Raw genomic sequence first — 25,548 nt, forward strand, 5'->3', positions numbered from 1 at the left:
TCGACCGTTTAATCGTAAGTCAAAGATTACTCCAACATCTCTCCGTTAAAGCAGAATCCATTTGGAATTCTCGAGGAATCCTCAAACGTTAAAAGAGGTAGATGAACCACGTACGTTCTGTATAAACTAATTAACTTTTTTTCTCCTAAAAAGAAAAAATCTTATTGCGTTTTGGGAGGGCAAAAAGGCACCATTTTATTACGGACATCCCTGTTTGTGGCAGTAAGGAAAAGGATGTTGCTCGCACGGAAGGGAGGGATTCCGCTTGGAATATATGAGCCGTATATCTCGCGAAAACTTGCTGCAAAGCGCTCTTTCACTCGTCGTTCGCCTCTGGCGGACAGCCACCGTTCTCGCTTCTTCGGTCTGTTTATTGATTTGCGTTTCCTCCGCTTCATACAGAGTAAAGCGTAATGCCGGTTTAAAGACTGTAAAGGGACGAAACAACCACATGCAGCATGGATTCATAAGTCTTTCATAAACTCATGTTTTTCTCGGTCCGCTTGTTGCGCTAACTGCTGATCACTCCAACTGTTTTTTTTGCATTTCTTTTTCGCTTTCGCTGTGCGCTTTCCTTTTGCTGTCCGTTTACTTCGATTAACCCACATTTCCTTCCCTGCGCGATAATGCTAGCTTCCTGTTTTCCTGCTTTCTTAATCTTAATCCCAGAAATAGATAGTCCGCCGGCTACCGATCTTGTGCATTATTTCTTACCACTGCTTGTGCACCAAGCTCCTTTACCCGTATTGATCCATTGAGGAAACGTCACCCATTGTAAGCCAATTTCAGGGAAGATTAAAGTCAGAAGGATACTGAAACTTACTTCACGAAGTCAAAGCGGGATTTTAAATGTACGGACGGACAGAAAAGAATCGACATAGGTAACTTTTACTGAAGTTTTCGCGCGCTTTGATCCACTTGATTCTATATCACATTCCGTGTTATTTTCGATCTTGCGGATAAAGAGAAAGAAAGAAAGTTTAAAGCGAATTTTTATCTTGTTATCCAAGTCCATTTTCACATTTCAGGTGAAATCGGCAAAATCTGGCATTGTTACGTGAAATATTACACGAAAATCTCTCTCTCTCTTTCTCTTTTTCATGTATGTTAATTATTATTACCTTTTCGGAGTTTTCGGATGGAAGATGATAATTCAGCACGGACGGAATAATCACGTTCCAGCGCCAAAACTTCTCGGTAGGGGAGGCAGGGACTATCTCGTTAATGAGTATTACTTCAACACGAAGCCGTCGATATTCATCAATAACTTTTTAAAGAGATTACGAGAGTAATAAATATGCATGATTGATGCTGAATAACGATGAGCGCCGGACGTCAATCTTAATGAATTGTCGATTTTCATGTTTAATGCTGTTTAATTAAACACACTAGAGAAATGAACACGTGCAAGCTGTTGTTAGGTTTTCCGGTAGTTAGAATGTACACCGGGTTGCTTTTTGCGCTGTCGTTGAATAGAATGTTCTTTTAGCAATCTACCTTTTTCTCTTTTTTTAGCGTACGAGTTCACTAAATTTAACGCTGTCGAGAAAGCAATAAGATTCCACGCTGCCGCAGTGGCATGCCGTTTCAAGCAATAAAGAAGGAACTTCGAGAAAAACGTCCCGTCGTACTTTTCCTTGCACTCGACAATGCTGCTGTCTAGCATTTTACTTTTATTTAATCACTCTCGTTGTTCCACGTGAGTATTTATTATTTCGTATTATTATTATGCTTTATATCATTGCGAGTTACACGTGATAAATGACGTGTTCAGTGAAATTGGTCTTTTCTTCAAAACAGTTTTGTTTGTAAAACATTATGCTGTATTTATGAATCTCTCGCGTTAAATATTTCGTGATAAATACGTGCTGAATTGAATATTTTTAATAACGTTAACTTGATATAACGATGTTTATTTAAAAAATTCATCCTTTAATGAATGTTAAATAATTGATATCATTAGGTAGCTGCGTTCTATTTAGATCAGTTATCTTCTTTCGCCTCTGTCCTTAGTATACATCGCGATATCTTTATGAACATTTTCTTATCTTGTCCGTCGTTTATTAACGTATTTTTTCACGACACGCCTCTTTCTATGTCTGTGTACCTTGGATGTAACTATCTCGCGCTACCTCGAAAGCAGTAAATTCGCCTGCCCTAACAATTACCAACTGCTCCGCAAAGTACAGAGGAAAGCTTTCAAAACACTCATCGCGATTGTTCTGTGCAATGTTTTCATTCCATTTTATCTCTTTTCTCTCGTTATATGATCTTGTTATACATATATATCATACGATCCTATCGCCGGACTTTTCAACATTATCAGTTTTACAAACCAAACACACGCTCTACGAATGAAGACAAAGTCACGAAAAATTTTTAAAAGAGAAAAGAAGACAGATCCGATAGATTCCGTAATTCAAGTAAATCGAACGCGGTTTACTTCGCGACGTCGTACCTTGAGAAATTCCATTCACGATGTCTTTGGATGAAACCAACGATAAAGCGTTCGCCAAAGCTCTTGTATTACCTCAGTTTTGTTATCAGCGCGACGCGGCGTTGTATCATATCCGGACGCTCGATATCGATCGAGCTTTCTATTTCTACGCCGATCGCCGCGATAAATTTAGAGCGGATATCTTCGAAAATGCACCGCTATATTTCACCGCTATCCGTCCTATCGATTTTATCGTTTCCCTCAATATTTGCGGACTTTGTCATCTTTGTCGTTACGCGTATTCTCTTTCTGGTATAACGAACGTGCGTGCGCCTCACAGTCGGTTCCATTTCTCCGGATAATATTACTCGCCTTTGTGCCCGCGCGTACGATGAATACGTGCACGCGCATGCTTTGTGCCACGGCAATTTCGTCCTTTTGATTGCTTTGTCACTCATCGTACGATCGTCTTTGTCGGCCGTTGCCTTTTAGATATCTTTGTCGCGCGAGCGCGCGTTTGATTCCTTCGTTCGTTATTGTGCCGGGTGGTTTTGTTTCATTCAACGTTACTCGCCCCTCACACGTTATTTTTCCTTTTCGTATTTTATTTCACACTTCATTTTCCTGCCACGTACGACGATGGAAAGATCATAGAACGGGAAACGTATTTCCGTACCTACATCTATTCACGTATCCGTTATTATATCGTCTACACTCCCGGCCAATCCCCTATCCTTCGTGCAACATCAAATGGTACTCTAGCCATACTTTCTGACTTGTACATTCTCCAACTAAATTCTGGTCCTTTCGTCACAATATCCTCGACTTTCTCTATTTCTCTCTTCCTCTCATTTTCTTTGTCTTCAGTAAACTTGGACTTGTTTCCTCCGCGAATGAAACAGGTGGAACAAGATGTAAGATGCAACATTTTCGCACCAAACGAGCGGCGCGTGAGCTAAGATATTGCTGGACTTTAAGGCTGTTACAGTACGAGGATTTATTTGCGGTAAAGCTTCATGGACCGCAACGTTGTTGTACTGTTATAAAATTTATTTGTTAAAAGCTCCCAAGATATTCTTGTTAAACTTATAGAATTTTAACGTTGCAGAACAGATTACAAAGATAGAACAAATATGAAAATAATTTCTAAAGATTCGAGAGAATCGAATGTTTTCTTTCTTCTTTCTAACAATTCTAAATTCATATCGGTCAAATGTGAAAAATGTAGCATACAGTGTGCAATAGCTCTCCAAATCTGAAATAATTGAGTCGCAAAATGATAAAACTGGCGCAAATTGTAATTACTCGACCGTTCATCGATTGGTTGCACAATCGATGACGGAGATTTTTGCGTTTGCATTGTGTGTCAGACATATTGGCGTTTATTAAAAAATAACAATTTACAAGGTATTTGTGGAGAATATGGAATGACAAAACACAAATTTGATCCCGGGATTATTGAAAACTATGAAGCGCTGAAAGCGACAATTTGTCACGGGAGAAGAGAATGATTCCTGTGTCCGTATCAGTAATGATAGATTCAGTTTTTAAAACAATATTTGTGTCATTGGCCGCAAGCAACTATATATTTCTGTCTAATACAAGAATATTCACAGTTGAACATTAAAGTGATACTAGAAGCGAATAGCATTCAGTTAACATTTTATCGTAGAAAAATCGATTCCAAAGAAATTGATTCTGCACACGAGTAAAAGAAGGTGGCTTGGAACCGCGTTGAATTTTCCAAACATGAAAAAGTAAGAAACGAATCGGCACAGAGAGTTCGAAAGTGGGTTAGTCGATAACGCACTCGTATCGGTTTTGCTGATCGTCAATCGTATCAGACGAATGCGAATCAGAACAGAGAATGCAAAAAATCGACTGGATACAGAGGCGAGAAAGTACGGTAAAGCAAACGCGAAAAGGAATGACGGAATAAGGCGAGGCGGGGGAACGTGGGGGAGAATGAGACTAGGCGCGCGAGCTACGTCACAGAAATCGATAGGACAAGGGTAGCGCATACTGGGGAAAACGAAGGCGCAAAAGTTCGGTGATAAAATCACAGACGTGGTGTACGGCGAAGCCCGGGGGCCGGACCCCGCTGCTAACTCGCGTATCGGGGTCTTATCCTCCGTCGGAATCAGAAAACGCGGTTAAGCGCGTTCCCTGGTGCCATACTGTAAAAACCGACGATAAGATCCCCCGCGCGATCCCGTTATGAGAGTAAGAAGTACTCAAGACGGTGCCGCTCGCTGTAAAATACGCGTAAAGCCTAATTCTGAACAGGGTGCGGTGCGGAATGAGATCGGCGTCTTTTCCCTTTTTCTTACCCTTTGCCAGGCTCGATTACGAACGGATGAATCCAGCGTTCTCGCATTCTCTTATTTTGTGTACCCCCTTTTTAGGTGGTTTTCCGGTGGTACCTCTAATAAAATATCCTTGATAAATTCTCCCACTCCCGTGGCGAAAAATAAATCCGCACTTCAATTTAGTTTGACCTGAAAAAACTTTATCTAATGAGGATATCTTAATTCTTTTTGAGCTGCTTACTCCCGCGAAACCGTTTGTTAACGTGAGACCAAAAGTATGATATTATAAACTAAAGTCTAAGACGTTGTTACAGAGTATCAGCTGATGCGGGTGGGAACGTCTTCAGCAATAGCGCATTATTCAAGAAGTTCTTCTGCACACACAGAAAATATTTCAATAGTCACTTCTTATCATTCCTTCCGCGCTTGAAGAGACATCATTTTCAGACTTTTTCAGAAAAATCAATATGTCAAATAGCAGAAGAGTATAAAGGGAGATTTTCATATTTTACTATCTCTATAAATTATGCATTGAACAAACCGCGAAATCCGAAAATGCATCGACGTTATTGCTTTCGACGTTAAATCTTTCAAAAATAAGAAATAGAAAGGTCTTTTTATTTTGTTGAAAGCATTTATGGACTTGTTAACTTTTATTCCAAAATCGATTCTCTCGAACGTTAGTGTGCCGTTTTATTCTTCGGTCTCCCGCCCATTTGGGATAGTGCCGATGCAGAGGGCGAATTAACGATTCGCCAGTTTGAAGGGAAGAAACGCTCCAGAGAGCGCGGAATGATTGAACGTCCCCGGGGATGACCCACCCCTGTGCGTTTCATCTATATCCTGATGCAGGGAATACTACGTTGGACATTCTCATCTCTCTCTCGTTCTGTTTCTGTCGTGGATCTCGGAAAACTTGAGAGTAGGAGGAGGACGTTCTTTATTGATACAGTAACTCGTAAGTTTGACTATTTAATGGCGTAAGAAAGTTCACTGGGCAACGAGTTTAATATTTCCACGGCGAATCTATACAAACAAAGGAGCCATCAAATTGAACAGAACACAGCAAAGATATAAACTTTACATTTTTATATTTATGAAACTCTGAGAAATATTGAATATTTTGTAGAGAACATATCTTTTCTACAGGCGGTATTCCTCGAGTCAATACGAGGATCCGTTTCCGCTGTACTTTGGGAAGTACAAGAACGAAAGAGACTCGAAAGGTCGTTTTGCGATTCTACTTCGTACATTACTTAATCGCGGCAGATATTCTCCCGAGAGGAAGGACGCAAAGTTTTTCGAAGATGGCAATAAAACGGTATTACAACATCGTCATCCGATATTAGAAGCGATGGAAGTTAGTTCCACGCAACTTCATGCGCTTCTTCCCTCGTAAAACGTATACCCTCGATATCCATCTCGCCGATAAACCACGTTCAACGGATATCCGAGATACGCATGTCTGAAAATTGATTTTTACAGCGGGGCGGGCGGCGGAGGGAAACGTCGCGGGATAATAATGCGATTTCTACCTGATAGAATCGCAAAAAGAGAACGAAAAAGAGAGTAAATTGCACCGAATGAAAAAGCAAAACAGATAAAGAGAAGAGCAGCGCGTAGGAACGGCGGAACTTTAATTGCTTCAGCAAAGTTTTCGCATCGGCAATTGCTTTCAATTTTACAATTCGCTCGTTTATTTTATCAAGAAAGAAAAGGAAAGAGAAAGGGATATTATTCTGACGCACGTATGTGGATGCGGGATGCTAATTTTTAAAAATCATCATTACCCACTCGGCTTTACTTTCTCCTCGTTACAAGCTCAAACACTTCCGTGTTTTTTCAAGGATCGCCCAACACGGGTTTTCCTGCGGGCGGACGAGCACAACGCCCGTCCGGTCTAGAGTGATATAACGTGTAAGAAAATAAACGTCTCCTTCTCCTCCTCTCTCCCCCATTATATTTCATCATAACGCGGACTTGTATGATAAAGTACGGAAAAGTCATCACTACTGTCGTTGTGCATACTGGACGAACCATTTTACATTTTTAAGTGGAATAATTCCTTCACGTTTTCGTTAAAGAGCGACCCAGGAAAGTTTTATGATCTCATTGCACGAAACGGAACTTTGATTGACACCTTTCTCAAGACAGCGAAATCTTAGAGTAATACACCGGATCAAAATTGATTACACCGTTTAATCATTATCGAATACTTGGGCAATTATATTTTGTTATTATTGGGCATTACATTTGCATCAGAACAGATTATTACATTCCATTTTTACGAGAACAAGCGATTCTCATCGTTTCGAAAGCAGTGATGGCATTATCGGCTGTAAAGTGATATTGAACATTAATCTATTATCACGACCCAGTATGCCAAGTGCGTCTCTCATCACGTTGATCTCCATGGAAGAAAATGAAGATGAACGATTTCATATTTCGCCGCCGTTTATCATTTCAGACGTCAAGCTATTAAGCGATCACAGTTAAGCACGGCAATAAAGTTCAATGTAATAATAGTTAACGTGCACGCGACGAAAGAGAAAGAATCCATTAATTAAATATAATAAAGTATTACACCGCTAGATATGAAAACGTTTTATGATTTAATCAACAAAATAAAATAAAAAGATTTTATTCGTTTTTTGAAGATTGCACCAACAGGTAAGAACGTACGAAATACCGTGAGTGAAATCGCGCTAACGCGGTATTATATGTGTATGTGGGGCCTCGATAAAGGATTATAAATATAGCGCCTTTGACGTATTCAAACGTGCGCCTTAATAAATCAGGTGAAAGCTGATTCGTGCCCTTTGTGCATTTGGAATCGTCGTTGGAATCGTTATAAAAGGGAATGAAAATGCCGGATAAAGGAAGAGCCTGTATACACACGCGGCATATAAGTCTCGAGAGCGTTCTTAGATCCATTCGACATTCGATTCCGCGGAGTAATCTTGAATGGGCACGTGATTTAGAAAGAGATTCGTGATGTTGAATTCTAAATCTCTGCTCGAGCTTGCACGAGATGCGCTTTTATTTCTTACTGTACGTTGCATAAAAATAAAAAAAATATATATATAGATTCGCATTTCCAAGAGTCGCGTCTTTCTGGCGTTCCTCGAAATGCTACGATAAATTTTGGGTCGATTAATAGAAACGACAATTGACGTTTCTATTATGTGGCAACTGTTCAAACGCGCTCCGCCGCACAGTAGTACTTGGTGTGCTTTTTAAAGCCTCACAACGGGCATAAAGGTCACCGATACGTTTAATCTGTTATAATTTCCCGCCATGTCTCAGTACTTTGTTCGCCGCCAAACTACATTCCATTCTCTAAACGCGCTACGATCCAAGAATTTAGAGCCGCATTAGCGCATTAGCGACAGAAAATACGAAGATCCGTCACGATTTTCAGTTTAGAATATTAATTAGAACGATTATATATGACAGCGGAGTAAAATTTTCTGACAAGACATTGAAAGGCGTCTGTTCGTAAGCTGGAAATCACATTAAATAATTTCACGATCATAAGTCGGGCGGAATAAATGCATTTTGCAAAAGTTTCACACTTGCTGTGATTTACTGCGTATGCAAATTCAACTTGCCAATTTCTGTAATTCAACCTTGCGTACGAATACAACACCAGTTAGCCGAGCCTGAATTTCACTTCTTACGTTAGATTCAATTAAAAGTTTACGAAAGTTCCCCTCACATTAAGAGATAGTTATCAAGGAACCTGCATTCTTCGTCGAAAACCATAATTATAAGTACGAAGTCTGACAAAAATACTTGAAGCAGTATTTGCTGTTTGAACGATCTTCCACAGCCACTTGTTTGTCAGAAATATTGAGCACTCCATAATTTTTCTTTCGATATTCGCTTCTTGTTTTGAATTTTTTACTGCTCACGTTTCTGCTAAAATAATTATCTTAATAAAAGTTTAACTACTACGTACATAAGTAATACCGTTTGAGATATTATTAACTTCGTGCAATATCGTATTTAACTTTAATTAAATTCTTATGAGTATAGTCTACACGTGTAAGCTTTGGGAGCGTTACAGAGCTGTAACATCCTTCTTATTTCTTCCAACACTTTTATTTCTTTTAACCATTGTGTTCGCCTCGAACGTAGCAACCTTTATGTTTCAAGTCGTAACGTTAATCGCCTACACGCGTTGTTGTTGAAACGAGCACATCTTCCCTTCGGGAATATACGAAAGCATGAACTACAATACTTTTGAATGTAGTTTCCAGAAAAATGATATAATCCTTGTCTTTATATGGAGTTACAATTTCGATTTGTATAAAAGAAATACATGTTTTGTTAAATCTAGTGAAAATCGTCAAACCAGTATTTTTAATGATGTAATTATTATTTTACGTAATATAATTCGAATTTATCATCCCAAAAAGCTATATATTATTAGAATTTACAATGTATAGATTTTCTAATGGCAACTAGAGAGAGATATCTTTACTAAATACATATAAGTTAAAAGTGCGAACATTTATCTTCAAAAGAAACAAATATTACGTGCAAATTCTGTGGTCCTAAAATGGAAAAATAAGATTACAATATTTTACATCCAAGTAATTTCTTAGTGTTTGGGATTTAATATTAGATCTAACAATAAACATTATTTCCTCGTGATGGATTTGCGATAGATTTATATCTGTCACTAGAGTATTACACGTAGAGCGCAGCTGGTTTCTCCTGTGCGTCGAACAACGTATTTGTTGAAAACTGAGCGATACAATTCTACTTTCTTGTTCCGATGCGATTTATCTGTCCCGTAGTCTCTTATAAATTCTTGGACTCCCGTGGGGATCCGAAATCGCGAAAACCTGCATCTACTGCATCGTATTTCCCCTGTTCGCCAAAATCGCATTACTTCACGTCGCCCGTGTGATTTTCTCGGCTAGGGGAAAGACCTACTATGTTCACACACGACACTTGCATCTTGCACACGTATCGCGTTGCTCAAAAAACTACCACATAAAATAGTGAGCTTTTGTCCGAGGATTCTCAATTGTGTGAGATTGTATATCTTGCAACATAAAATAGATGTAACATAAACTATATCAAATCATCATAAGAAAAGAAGCAGCAGACAATTTTTCAGTATGCGCAATTTATTTATAGATATACTACAGGGTGAGGCACCTAAAACAGGCCACCTGAATATCTCGGCTGTTATTGGTGATAGAAAAAAATGTGTCAGACCAAACTTGCATGGTTTCGAGGGACACATAATTTGTTCTAAATAGTTTTTTATTAGGTGGACGCGTAGAGGTCATATGAAGGTCAACTTCGTTTTTTTAAATGGTATGATATGTTTTTTTACGTACCATCTAGTAGAGCGTTTGAAGATGCGCACATTGATCTACGGGTCAAAATCATTCAAGGTCACTGAAGGCTAAAATTTCTAAGTGCTAGAACTTTTTCATTTCTGAGTTTACGGTATTTTCAATAGCAGAGAACTTTAGGCAATATAAAAAATAATGATATCATCAACTCAGAACTTCTCGGAAAAGAAAAAATTTCTAATGGTTAGAACTTTTTCATTTCTGAATTTACGGTATTTTCAATAGTAGAGAACTCTAGGCAATATAAAAAATAATTATAACAACAACTCAGAACTTCGTGGAAAAAGAAAAAATTGTTAAAGGCTAGAACTTTTTTATTTCTGAGTTTACAGTATTTTTAATAGCAGAGAACTCTAGGCAATATAAAGTAAATTATTTTTCCTTGCAGTTGGCCTTCAGTGACCTTGAATGATTTTGACCCGTAGATCAATGTGCGCATCTTCAAACGCTCTACTAGATGGTACGTAAAAAAACATATCATACCATTTAAAAAAACGAAGTTGACCTTCATATCACCTCTGCGCGTCCACCTAATAAAAAACTATTTAGAACAAATTATGTGTCCCTCGAAACCATGCAAGTTTGGTCTGACACATTTTTTTCTATCACCAATAACAGCCGAGATATTCAGGTGGCCTGTTTTAGGTGCCTCACCCTGTATATGATTACTCCGTGAATCCCTCTGCTCTTTTCCAATACTTTTATCTCTACATGTATAAAACAACTTTTCATCCTTTTACAAAGAGATATAAAAATGTTATAATTAAAGCAGTATGCCACTCTGTTTCTTTGTTTCTTCAGAATGGCACTCGGAAAAGGTGAATTAACATGAAGAAAGAAAGAATAATAATACTTGATCAATTTCAAGCTTTACAGACAATAAAACCCAAAATTTTCAATATTATTTTACACTCTCAATAAGGATACAGAATAGGAAAAAAGAGAGAGAAACAAAAATATTTAACATTTCTCATTTTATAAATTAATTTCCTTTTCACATTTTGTATCTCTTTCATTTTAGGGGCAGTGTATCAAAGCTATATAAAAATCACGTTGGAAAAATTCAAAGGGATCACTTCTCTTTACGGGTTCTGCTCTATGTTATTTCGGCCAATATGTTAACGTAGTCCCGGTTTCAGCCAGAATTTTGATCACAGCACGTCAATAGCTCGTCTTATCCGTGTCATATTACGTGATCTTCTTGATATGCTGCCCGCCTACGCCGCTTACTCGACCCGATGGGAGCATGTTACTATCCCCAGAATGAAATTCTCTATGATGGATCTGAAACCACTAGAGAATGTATATCGACATCATTCAGCCGTGCGGGATGAATATCTGAAGGGTAAATGTTATCTTTCACGAGAAATTATTCGAATTCTTGCCGCGGCGGAACAATCATCTTATTATGACAGATTTGTCTGAGTATTCTTTGCAATAATATCGCCAAAAATTATGTGGATTTCATTGAGATAGAATCCTCTTCTCCATCGAACGCGAAACTCGTCACAATCTTTCTTGATACCTGCGAAAAGAGATTTTTCTCCGTAACTTGGCTACAGTGGCGAAGGCTGACTTATCCTGCATTTCCGCGAGCTGTCTTTTAAAGCGTGAAATTAAATAAAGTTGTCAAGATCGATCGCGCCTGCTGTTTTCTTTTCCGCAGGGGTTGAAATCCGCGAAATGATTTTTTCGGAAGTAAGTGCTGAGCAATTTTGCACGGAAACAGTTTTTCAAATTATTGAATTGTTCATGCTTTTTTTAATAAATAAATGCTATCTCCTTCCAATTACTAACATTGTTTATTCGTGCATTGTTAATAGATACAATGCAATGCATTATTAGATATATTAAATTATACGTGTAATGCACAGAATAAAACCCACAAAGCATGCAGATAACGGTCGAATAGTTTTGCCAATGAAATTCAAGAATATTAAATAATGAAAACGTATCTACCTTTCAGAGAGTGCGCATTTGACTACCAGAGATACTCGAAAATATCAAAAATGATATGTCACCGCTTATTATTTTTGACTTTAAACACATATTTCTTTCATCGACAAATTTTGCAAGTATTATTTTTCGTCATTCGATGTTTGGAAAAAGACTAGATCGAACGCGCATGACTTTATCCAATATTACCAGATAATCCAGATTCATCCAAATGAGAGCGAGCGTATCTCCCTTTCGCGATCGTAAAGTCAGAGAGCAGCGAATCCATCCGTGATTCCTACCCTACTTGAAACATGTACTACTGCTGAAACTCCTAAACTGACCCGCGCTCCGTAAAGCTGACTCCTCGGAATCCAACTGCTGTTTCAGCGAAAACGTTTCTCCATCGTGCTACGTGACAGTACCACCGATGTCGAGGAAAGCGCAAAGGACGAAGAGCGTGGTCGCATGAGCGCTCGCGCGAGGAAAGATTATAGTGCTACAGGTGTGCCGTACGTCTCGTTTTAGTATTAACCCTTTACGGCAGCAGTTCTTCCACTGTCGTAACCCCGATCGAGAGTTGCTTTTGCTCTCTCAAGCATGCAATGGGATTGCTACGAATTACCTCCGGATCCGCATTATCAAACACGGTCTATGTCTTGTCTTTCCCTTTTCTAAATCGGGCGTCTCTGGTTAGTAAAATCTTCCAAGCGCGTAACGCTCGTCAGAAAAGAATCAAAAAGAATTTTTTAATTTACAAATGTGTTTGCACAGACACGGCTTTGTAATTAATTAATAATTATAAAATTAAGTTTTAAAATAAAAATAACTAAATATATTCAAAGTGCTTTGTTTATTTTAATATATTATATAATAACAGATAATAATTGTCGTGTAAGCAGTTTATTTATACATATATTAAATATACATTAATTAATTAAGTATATACTATATAAATCTTTCATTTTATATGTTTTATTTTCTGTGCATCATATGATGAATACGGATAAGTGTTGTGAAAATATATAATTAATTGTTAAAATAATGAAATTTTATTGTAGTAATTATTTGTAATTTTCTTTTTTTATAGAAAGAAAATGTTATCAAATACTGGCAACACAAACTTTAAAATGTGCTAATTAATTTATGTCACTGCAAGTACATTTTTGTATTATAATTTAATTCTATAAAAGGTATATGTCTCACAATCGCTTTTGTTCGCATCGGCATTGTTTACAGGGAGAAATTGAATAAAGTCTGGTAATAATTTTACAAGGGACACAGTAGGAGGCGTTTACGTGAGTGCGAAAGTTACATTCATTGCGACTATTCGAGAGATTTATCACGTAGATTTCTTGCTTCTATAGCATTTATGTGCTTGCGACAATTAGAGCGTGAATGCGCATAACAGAAACACTCCATAAATATTTCCGTTCCTGAGAACATGCGGAAAATCGTATCTATCGCTCGAGAACATTCATTCAAACTCCTAAGAAAAATAATAACCGTGTTTCGTTGGACAAATGGCATGCTCGAATCGGATTTGCTTATTCATGAAACTTCAAAGGCGGAATCAATCAACGAGGAGAACATTTTGTAGAGCCCTCGCAGATTCCTTCCTTTGGTCTCGATAGTCGGATATAAAAATGGGTCGCGGATGTATATTTTATTACAATTTTATAACAGTGGTGCATCTCAATGTATGAATAATTAGAATCGCATGTTTGGCGCGTAGAAGTAAATAAAAAACCGCGCTATCATGTGAGTGGTGTTAAAGCGTAAACGTGTTAATACGTAAAACACGAGATAAAAGCAAAATTGTTTAATCGCGGTATTACTTTTAACTGCAGACACAAAGCGCTATGTTACATGAATAATGCGCGCGCCCGTTGGTTCTTCCGAGAGAAAATATTTCATATATAATATTATTAATTAATATAATATAATAATTACTTTCATATAATAGTTCATCTAACATAATAGTTTCATATAACAGTAATTATAGAGATATATAATAATAATAATTTTTATAATATCTTCTGATATTCGATTTGAATATACGTGTATTTCATTGCTAGTAACAAAGTGGAAATTACACAAAGTGGAAGGTCTTCTCTAATAATAATAAATCTTCTTTAATCTATCTATATCTTCCTTTAACAGAAAATAATAAAAATGCATTAAAAAACACCAATGGAAATTCTTGTAAAACGGGAACGTTTAATTCCGCAAAATTATATATTACAGATAGAAGAATATCTTCTCTGTAAATGTTTGCAATAAAGCGTATACCTTGAACAGAAATCAAACATCAGCGACGTTATGTTTGTTGATCTCGATTTGCAAAACGATGGTTGCTTCGCTTTCAACGAAGAACTTGAGACTCGTCTTCGAATTAAAACATCGTCGTGGTTTCAAAGACAGACACGTTTACAATTAAGCCAAGCGTATTCTCTCAAAAGCCATAGCTGTCGGAACTGAGATCGTTCTTAACATAAACGCTGTTGCTTCGTGAATACTCATTAAATTTTGTACGTTCTGCCTGCATGACTTCAACAAACATTTGTAAAAGGGCGAGCTTAAAGTGGAGCTTGTGAGAGTTTTTCACTCTGCAATGTTCAACAGTTCGTCGCTAAATTGTATCTTTCTGACGATGTTGCTATTTCTACCGGTGCCGGTGTTGCTTTTCTTTCGGATTTATTTCTCACAATCAGATATAAAGTCTCTAAAGACATATTTATGTCTTTTCTCTTTTCGTATATTACTATATGTAATTTGTAAAATACACGTAAAAATATACGAAGCAACAATTAAATTTTTTAACAAAATATAAAATTTTAATTTTTCCCATTTTTCATCACATTTATTAAATTTTCGATATTAAATATTTTCAAATATTTTTCAAGATGTTCAACTTCAACACTGAAGTAAAGTTTTTACTTCGTAACTAGAGAAATAAAATTTTATTATTCGTTTTATTTCTGTTTTCAATACTCAATGTTCGCAGACCTGCAAAATTTTTAATATAAATAATTTCATGCTTACGTATATGAAGAGATTACGTATGAAGAAATCTAAACTCTCGACAGAAAAATGCGTTCGTGTTGCGCTTGTGTGTCTCTCACGAGCATTTCATGTCATGCGGTTTTCCTTCTCTAAATAAGTGGAATTGTGTTTTCGATTGTACATTGTACACGCAATTTATAGCGGTTTGCTCCTGAAACTACGATCGGGCGAGCCGCTGCGGAGCACAGGGAACATTCATCATCGTGAAATGCTGAGTCTCGCCAATAATAATCAGCCGTTTGTCCACAATGAAGCTTGGTGAGCAGCTATGCTCCCACGCAACCATCTAATTGAAATCGGATGTACATTGCTCCAGGATATCACGAAATCTCCACACCTCGCTATTTACGTCGAGATCGGGAACAACATCTGTATAAACAGCGTTCTGAACATAGTCTAACAAAATTGCCTCTAAAGTCTAACTGGCTTCAACTGTTACGTACTGCGACATGTTTTGTCTTTTGAAGAATCATTTTCTAAAACCATAAAAATTCCTATGCTCTTTAGGGGGCAAGGACACATTTGTGTAACCCTAATGCCAAAGAATAGCGTTAGCTTTAGCCCAGAATCACCAAAATTCTAAAACCGTGAGTTACCCGAATTTCTGAAAATCTCATAGGAATTTTCGAGAAACCTCCCCCTTCTACCGAAAACTTGTATAAACATCAAAGGAAGCGATCCATGCGGATTTCGTAGTCATCAGCCGTATCATATAGCTTACTATCGTACCTACGCTCTTGTGACTGTATCAACCTCATCTGCGTTCAATAAAGGCACAAGTAATTTCAAGACGATCCCTATTTCTTTCTTTCTTTGCGCTTTGTCGTGACGCGGCGAACGTAACACGACGCTGCTGATGCAGCTACCATAATTGTGACTTTCTTTGACTCCCTATAACGTGATCTTCGTCATCTATGAATAACATGTAGCGAATTCCTTAACACGACAACTATTTTGAAATTGAATATTGTGATAAATTAAGAGCGAATGCATATTTTGCAGTGCAAAGTTTTTGCCTTTTTTACACAATTCTTTAAAGTATTAGTCCCCAGAAATTGCAAAATGTCTCTTTCAAACATGCTTTGAAATATCTCCGATTTTTGAAACATATTCGGGTATAAAATGCTTCTGTTTTCCAAGCGAATTTCTCATTAACATTCCAAAATAATGTGCTTGTGTTGTGTATATTTGTTGGTTCCACCTGTGCAATTTTTCACGTTGCAGGTACGTACGGCAGAATGCAAGCTCAACTGGCAGAATTCCATTAAACGAAACACCCATATCATCCGGTGAGTAAATATTTCGTCACGGATAAAATAATACGCCACCCGCGTTCTATACATGCGTAATTCACGAATGCGTTCGAACGAGACAAATATACTATCGGTTCGTTCAACTCTGTTTTATATATCTAAATTCTAAAAGATTAAAAATGTAATATCGTACGTTGGAACGAACTGATACGTACCAGTTTATTTTTATGTAACGTGACATTATATTGTAATACAACGTTCAACAAAATAACGTAATATTCCTTTTGTGTCATACAAACAATTTACATACGTAAAATATATTTCTCGACAAAGTACAAACTACCTAGCTCCGAAAAGATTTTATTTTCTTACAATCTTTAATAACTTTTACTTTTATATGTAATGATATATATTATAAATATGTATTCCTTTTCTGCAAGTTGAGACTCGTTACTGTATTCTTGTTTGATATATAGTGCTCTACTACAGATATATTAAAAAAGTTATGTTTTAAAATTACTTTGAACTATAATAGTTTTTTACTTAACTATTATCTAAATACTATTAAATATACATATCTGTATATTGTTATCTTAAATATTGTTAAAATATGCACAAACACTTTGTTTACGATATACATAAAATTTGGAGGTTAATAATTCTGTAAATTAAAAGGACCCTTGAGTGCACAAGATTTTTGAAACAAAATTAATAGGTTTACTACATATATTTTTTTATATTTCATACACACACATCGTCACTAGATTTAATTTGAAATAAGTGATATACAAACGCGAATCTGCACATTTTTAGGTATGACGACAAAATTACGGTTATAGCGTGACAGAGGGTGCGGCTTCTGCCACTCGTAAATTTTATTTTTGGTGATAAACGGGCTTCACGGAATAATTAGCAGAAACATAAATAAAAGAATCATGCCAAAATGCCTTAATATTTCGCTGATGTATGTAGATCAATGTAAAAGAGATGCCTATATTTGTGATTAAATGTATTCTAATCACATGTATCAGCGTTTGCTCAATGCTGATGTGATAATCCAAGCTGAAACAGAATAAATAGAAACCTGTTTTCTTATCATAATCCTATATGCTTTTTCTCTTTTCTGTTTCCATCAAGAATACAGTTTGTAGAGCTAGCAAAATAAAGCTGCACAGTAAGAGCAGGCAAAGGTATCGGACCGGCGAGCTAGAAAATGAAGTTCTCGCGAAATGGTCTAGAATGACGTTCCGTGCATTCATTTTTGCGTTGGGCGGACAAAGCTTCATGGTCGAGGAATTCGGAGGGCACAAAGTGAAATCGTGGAGATATATGGTCGGACGAACCTTGGATATAAGCATAACCAAATTGTTTGTCAAAAATGCCAGATACTAAAACTTGTTTTGAAAGCTATTATTTCAAAGTTCGATACGCATTTTATTTGAAGCTTGCTAATAAATAGCGTTTACAGAAAAAGAACAATGAGAATGAGATGAAAGCGATGCTAATGATTAATATCTTTGCGATATGATGAAATCGATAATGCGATTTTATTAGATAGCTTATAATATGCATATAGTTATTACGATGTAATTTCCTCAAATAAAAAAGTAGGAAAATTGATGTTAACATGTAATTATCTTGCCTTTATATTTACTTTCAATTCTACATTCTTTTACATATATTATAGGAATCCACAATAGTTTTAAATATTGCTTTATTCTAAATTCAACAATTAATGAGATTTTTTCAATTCTGCTCTTCTGTTTGATAATAATAAAAAACGATCCAGCCGTCAAACCCAACTAACCTTTTGCGAATTTTCAAATGTTTATTATTTAATTTAAAATTGTATTACATTTTGTCATAACCAATTTAATTTAATGGAGAAGGTGGACAGACGGAGATAACTTTGCTAATGAAAATGACACATGTTGAATCGTGAAAGTCGCAATCAAAGTGTTACGTATATTTTAAAATCGCAATAAGAACAAGTTCCTCTCTCCTTCTTTCTCAAAATGACAACGATAGCACGATTGCATGCATATATATATATATATATATATATATATATATATGCATGCATATTAAGTCGTGGTGCAATCGTTGTGTACGCGGGAAATTTATGGGCATAAATACATCTGTATTACTAGAATTCTTCCCTTATCTGCACGCTACTCTGAAAAAAATTTAATTTCACGTACAGAACGAGAAGCTTTTTCATTGCAGCAAAGTCGAACGTGAAAAAAAGATCAAGCGGACCTCTTTCGCGACCCGATATTGAAAATTTCGCGTACGTTCGGACAACATTCGGCTTGCGAATCTTTTGTCCAGAACGTGAAATTTTTTAAATTATGAAAAACTTATTTATATCGTTACATGTTTTTTACGAAGTTTGTTTCTATTAAATATTGCACCGTATATTTACGGAAAGCACGATGAAGTCTATCCATGAATTTACGTCCATTGGACGGATCTTGCGTGTTCAAAGCATGTAATGTGATTTTCACACAAACGTTACGATAACTAACTAACGTTAATCGAACCGGGAAGAATTGCAGTGAAACACCGAACGCGTACTCTCGGGTGTCACGAATCAACGAGCGCTGTATGTTGCCATATGTAATGAATGAAATTCTAGAAACAATCATCGAGAGCCGAGTTTGTCGCACTGACGAGCGTCAGTCGCAGACAGATTCTATTACAATTGCGTCGGTTGTCTATATAAACTCGTCAGCAAGTACGCTGCAATTCTCTGATCTCACGCCGACTCTCCCAAGTGTACACTCGAACTGATGCAGAATACGTTCTGCACAGTTGCAACTGTGTGGAGTAGATGCGGCAGAATTAATGGACGCACAGCGTGTTGCTCCATGAACTACGCCAAGATCGGATTGCTGAAGAGAACTTACGCGCGAAACGCATCTTCTACGATGCCGCATTGTATGCGTGTTACACGTCGACTAATTTAGCGTAACTATTAATATATCCGATATCTCCAGTATATGGATATAATTATTTATATAAAGTGCGGCGACAAGTCCAGTCGCCATTGTTAATTGATGAAGATCGTTCAAAACATTACAGTCGGCAAAGAGATTACTTTATTTTCAGAAAAAAGTATATAAAATAATTTTTTAAAGACTAAAAAATATTAATAATGCATTACGGATATTAAATTTTGTGTTTATTCCAATTCTTCAAGTTTTAATAAGCGGTCGAGATCGTATGAATATTTTGCCAAATATATTTTTATTTTTATTTTTATTTAATTTTTAGAAGAAATATAAAAATTATTGTTATTTATTTTTATTAAAAAAATATTCATTAATATACAGTTATAATATTGTTCCATTTTTCGTTCATAATTTCAGTAATGGCGTAAATTTTTCTATTTCTCTATTTTCTTACTGATTAACATAATCTTATTAGTTGTTCAACGGTAATAATAAAGAGATGCATCGTTGCTAAATATTTATTACTTCACTTCTCAAAATGTTATTAATATCGTGTCTTGAAAATAAAGTTAAAGTGATCATCAATCGAGTTATTAAAGTTCTTTTAAGCACGTTATTATAGCACAAGCGTAGTATGAATATATAAAAGTTATATATTCATACTACGCTTATATATATAAGGTTACACGTCACATATTATATTTATCGTTGTTTTATAGAGATGTTGCTCTCTTTCTCTTTTTCTCTTTCTTTCTCTGACGACATTACATCTTACATGTCACAGTACGCCTCTGACAAAGTGCTACCTACGCAGGATCTTCAAGTTGTCGGAAGTAGACCATCTCATCCGGGATGCTTGTAAATAACTAAGTTCCCAGCAGGACAATGCATCCGGAGAATCCAGCGAATCAAGCTGGAGATCTCCCCTGCACGTAAAAGTCGTATTGTTCGTAAATATCGGGAGAGTTAAAGTTCGTAAATATCGGGAGAGCTAAAGTTTCAAAACCGTTCGACGAAAGTTTCGATTGTCCTGCACCGCGTTACGACCAATGCGCTGCACGCCAATATGTCACATTGCGTATTGATTCCATCGAGCAACCACCAACTCATCCATTAACAACGTCGAAAGGAATTAGACACATGTGCTGACTTATTTATGCAGGGTGATTGAATTGGAAGTTTGATACGAGATTTACTGCCGACAATCTCACATGTAAAATACGCCGAAAATGAAATTAATTGGTGCGCAAACCGTGATTGCGTAATACTACCACACAGACTACCTATTATTAAATCTCACGTGATTATTTCGCCCACAATGATACGTAATTGACATTTAATTACAACGATAGCTTACATTACTGTACTTTATGCATGATTATTTCTCATTATTTTATTACATTAATTTAGACATATTTTTAATACATCGAGGATAATCCTTAAGAGTTAAAGAGTTTTAATTTTCAACTCTTTCTATATTTTTTAAAATTATTTTTTCTTTTTTTTTCTTTTTCTAACTGTAAATATATTTGTTCCATGTTATGACTACGATAAATGGTACGTCGTTATCGGCAAATAATTGGTTAGAGATGAGAATATCCGTAAAGTGTACGCTCATAATACGGTAAATGGGACTTGTTAGAGCTATCTCTATATCTGTGAGTCTTTAATAGCATATTGACATATTTGTGCAAACGCAGAATGGAGTGGTGGAAACGCAAAAGCATCAATCGTATTATTCGCTGAAAGAAAGATATAGAAAACCTTTCAATTCCATTTACCTTCCGCTTAATTGGACATCGATTTTCGTTGTTTGGATAATTTATATTCAAGATACAATTCAATACAATTTGCGATCAAAAAATAATATTTGTTCATAAAAAATGGACCCAGAGACCATTAAGCGAGCATACATATTAATATCAAATTGCTAAAGAGCATGTATACAATGATGCGCCGCATCAGTCAGTTTTAGACTAATTAGAAGGGAATACAAGTCTCGGCTACAAGTCGGCAACGTAGGAGGCAGATTAACATAGATTCTAGATGGATTCACCTTAAATTAGCGCGATATGCTGGCTTTAAGTACGTAATTTACCACGTAAATGCGACTAAATGTTGCGCGAAATTTTCTTTCTAAAAACGAAGCATGTCTTGTTATATTATCGGCAAGTAACTCACAAATTTGCGACAAGTCTTTCATTATGCTGCCGGGTATACTGCTACTGCTACTGCATTGATGTACTTCGGCAGCAGCGCAGCAATGAAATTGCGCAACAAATATATTCGCGTTTAGGAGAGAAATCTTGGGAGCAAGCGAGCGCCAGATAATAAATATGACAATATTTTATAATGATGTTTGGACATACGCTTGTAAAAGCGCGGAGAACTAAAGGAGTCGTTTAGTTCTCCGTTGTCAGAGATAAAAAAGTTTGCTTTCTTTTAAATCGTGCACTTCGCATTGTGAGGGTTGACTTTCATCTTTCTTAACGTAGCGAAATATTTTAATTGGTTCAAACGACTCGACAAAAGAGAACAAACAATATTTGCTCGCAGAAAAATGAGAGTAACTGTCTCAAGAGATGTCGCATAATCGTGGAACCCAAGCATTCGCCTTCGTTATTAAATGCAAGGAACGCTTTTATTATTTGATTATCATCGCTCTGTCAAACATAGACTTCGAGAGATTAATATCTCAACCGGATATTACCTTCTCTTGGCTGATTTCTGCCAACGCGACTCGCATTCTGTTTCTCACCTCGAGTTTTGCTCTCGCGAGAGCAAGTGCTTTTGTCGGTAAAATTCGTTGTTGCCGCAATATCGCGATATATCGGTCGAGGCGAGTAAATATAAAGAGCCACTGGTAAAGCGCACAAGTCTCGTGCAGCGTTATGTAGCACTACGCACTCAGGTGTCTATTTTTGCAGCTTGATAGACACGAACGAGTCCCAACTTTTCATGTGTCGCTATCTGCCGCGGGCGATACAGATATAAAGCCACGTAACCGATATGTTGTACTGTAAATATTAGATTCCCCCATTGACATTCCATCGAAACGTACAAGTGCATCACGGTTAATTTGATTCGCCAGTTGAAAAAAGGAATCAATGAAAATCAAGAGCTTGCAGGATAGATACGATAGTGTCGAATAAAATAATTGTGGAAAAGAATCGGTTACAAAAATTTCCACATACACACATACATGTAACGAAGAAAGCTAACAATCGGGAAAAATATATTGAGACCTGCAACGTAACTTTTTCATGCCACGAGCAACGCAATGCTCCGTAATAAAAGTATCAGGTCAATATTTAATACGAATACAGTTATAAAATATTAAGTTATTAGTGAACGCCCGTAAATCGGCCCAGATCAACCGACTCTATGAAAAAGTATCCCTTGTGCGGGCTCGCACACGAGACGACCTGAAAAAAGGACCCTCATATCGATCTCGCACGTGACCGGTTGTCGCAAGCGCCGGAAACGCGATCCGCGCTTGGATAATTCAGCGTAGCGCGGGCCAGGCTTTAAAGAACCATGCTGGGCTGTATATTTCATCGTTTATTGTAGCGCGTAGATAGCGGAGCATGAAAAAGCACAGATGTTTTTTAATCCGCGACGCGATGTGCTACCGGTATCACGACGACGACCCGCAGCCATTGCCGCGGCGATTTTGTCGTTTACTCCCCTACGGGCTTCGCTTTGCTGCCTTTATTTCTTTCCCACTTTCTCGTTTTCTTTCTCTTTCTTCCTCTCTCTCTCTCTTCTCGTTCACATTTCGTCTATCTCACGTGCACGCGGCGAAACACTTTAAAACTAATCCGAAAATGAAACCAACTCGAAACCAACGCCGTGCGTGATGCATTTCGCGGCCGGCTAGACAACGAGCAATCTCGCGAAACCTCGCGCGTAAGATGATATTTATTTCCCGGCTCTTGCAATTTACGGCAGAATGCGAGTGTAAACGATTTAAGTGTGGAAGAACGAAAAAGAAGGATGCATTGTCGAGCTTCCCTCGCGCGCGAAGGGATGACTAATTCTGGATAAAAATTTGAGTATCTGGATTAAGGCGGGAGTTCGTTGTGTCCGACTGAATTCTGATTCAAATCCACAGCTTAACAATTTTGCGCAAATACGCTTTTTCTGTAATATATATATATATATTCCAAGAACAAAAATCCCATCACAAAAGATGATTAGAGATTCTGTTTATCAAGTAGAGATCTAAGGAAGATTGATAACACACAATTAGGTATAAACGTAAATGATACAGTAATTATGACTAGGAAAAGACACCATAATATTAAAGCGGAGCGTGACGCGACCAAACCACCTTTTTCCCATCGATTGTGGCAGGCTTTGACCGTCATAATTGTGCAATGAAATTGCAGCAAGAACAGAAAGTACACATTGACGTAATATCGATCAATATTGCAGCGGCCGAATTATAAACAACGCCATTAGTCGAGGAAGACACAGTACTTGCGCTGCAATTATAGCAGGTAGGACGTAACTCATATCGCGCATGTTCTATTATTCAGATAAATGAGGCGGAAGTGAATTCTCATTTGACCAAGACGCATGCGCCGTGTTAACTCGGCGCGCATGCATATAATGTGTGATAAAGCCGTAGGGGTTCCTGCTGGACTCGACGTGATAAATAATGTCGCCACGTAGTATTAATTAAAAAGTTCTATGCGCTTCTCTACATACTATATACATATACATATATATATATATATATATATATACACACACACATATGTATATACATGCCGGTGATCGCGCGTGACTCAATATTTCAGCCGCGATTTACATAAAACATCGCAAAAACTGCAGTTCATCGTGCATCGCTTCATTCGCGTTTCCCTCAAAATCTTTGGTATCTCCACATGAAATTCAACGTGTTTTCATGTATTCAAGTAATTACACGGATAAATCGAAATGAATTACTTAAGAAGATTGTTTAAAGCGAGTTATGAATAAAATAGGTAATGTTATTAATAAATAGGTATATAAATAAGACAAGCTTCATTTTATCTATCTATGATGTAAATAATAACAAATTTTGCCTATTACCGTATTCGATACTTCATTCTATATCGCATATATAATTTATTATAATATAAGTTTGCTACACAATTTATTAATAATTGAAACAATAATGTATTATGCGTTTATAGGTAGAATGAAAATTTCGCTTCACATGTTAAAGTGTTAAACAACCGTAGCGCGCATAGTTTCATAGTTCGCGGATTATTATCTTCCGAGCACGTAACACATGAAAACATGACAAGTGCGTAAAACTCATTAAATACCAAAAGCACAAAATACTAGGAAATATGAAATATATTTGATATTCCAGTTACATTCCACGTTCTTATTTCAACATCACTTCGAGGCAACAGCGTACTATCTACGTACTACAAACTACACGTCTACGGGAAAATGCATATTACAGCACAGTCAACGATCATCTTCTCTTTGTATTATAAGCTCAAGTTTCTTTAACATGCAACCTTTGCGACACGTGACTAGCATACGCGGATTCATGTAAGAGAATAGTCGCGACAATTTCTAAATGCCTCACGGAGGGAATCAGACCATCAACAGTTCAGGAGTAACGCCGCGTTACTCGACGGGAAATGACGGACTGGCTGATAACGTATAGTATAGTAAGGAAAACCGGTTTACCAATAAACGGTCAGCGCGACCGTCGTAATGAGCGTGCTAATTGCTTTCGCGCCGCGGACGCTCCGCTATTTTGTTCTTACGGTGCTAATATAGTTGGTGGAATTACATTCGGCCTCGCCGAGTGTATCTTTCCGAGATGAGGGACCGTCTTCGGCCGTGCTCTCCAATTTTCGCCTTGACGACACCCCCGGGGCTCAATTTGCCGAGGAAAGCTTTGCCAGCGTCGCCACGTACAACCTGAGCATCGCGCGATGTCTAGTTAAATATTTAACAGAGTGTAAGAGCGGGGAAAGAGTGCGGCGGCCTTAGCGGAGCAGTTTACGGCTTTCTTGCAACATTGGTGAAACGTCGGTGGACGCGGTGAGCGCGCGGTATTCTCGAACACGCGAGCTTTCGGCGTGCTGACCGCAACGACGACGCTTTACGATCACCGCACGAACTTTCGCAGGAACATTACAACGGCACGGGAATTCTCTGTATCTCGGAACCGCGCTATTGTACTTTATATTAGGCTGCTATCACGGA

At 37.3% G+C, this 25,548-nt stretch overlaps 1 protein-coding gene across 6 annotated transcripts in view; it reads left to right on the forward strand.

Moving 5' to 3' along the window:
* Positions 1–25,548, forward strand: part of LOC105278716 (leucine-rich repeat-containing protein let-4) — a 94,675-nt gene that overhangs the window by 33,125 nt on the left and 36,002 nt on the right. For 2 of the 6 annotated variants that reach the window (XM_011338005.3, XM_011338016.3), the window contains exon 2: positions 16,347–16,411. The exons of 2 other annotated variants lie outside the window; for them this stretch is intronic. The gene's annotated coding sequence lies outside the window, so the exon portion shown is untranslated. Of the gene's footprint in view, positions 1–1,515; positions 1,700–10,559; positions 10,582–16,346; positions 16,412–25,548 lie in introns of those variants that run through there. 2 more of the 6 variants (XM_020031338.2, XM_011338037.2) reach the window with 2 other exon arrangements.

The sequence above is a fragment of the Ooceraea biroi genome, chromosome 4 (assembly GCF_003672135.1).
Source record: "Ooceraea biroi isolate clonal line C1 chromosome 4, Obir_v5.4, whole genome shotgun sequence".
NCBI classification, from domain to species: Eukaryota; Metazoa; Arthropoda; class Insecta; order Hymenoptera; family Formicidae; genus Ooceraea; species Ooceraea biroi.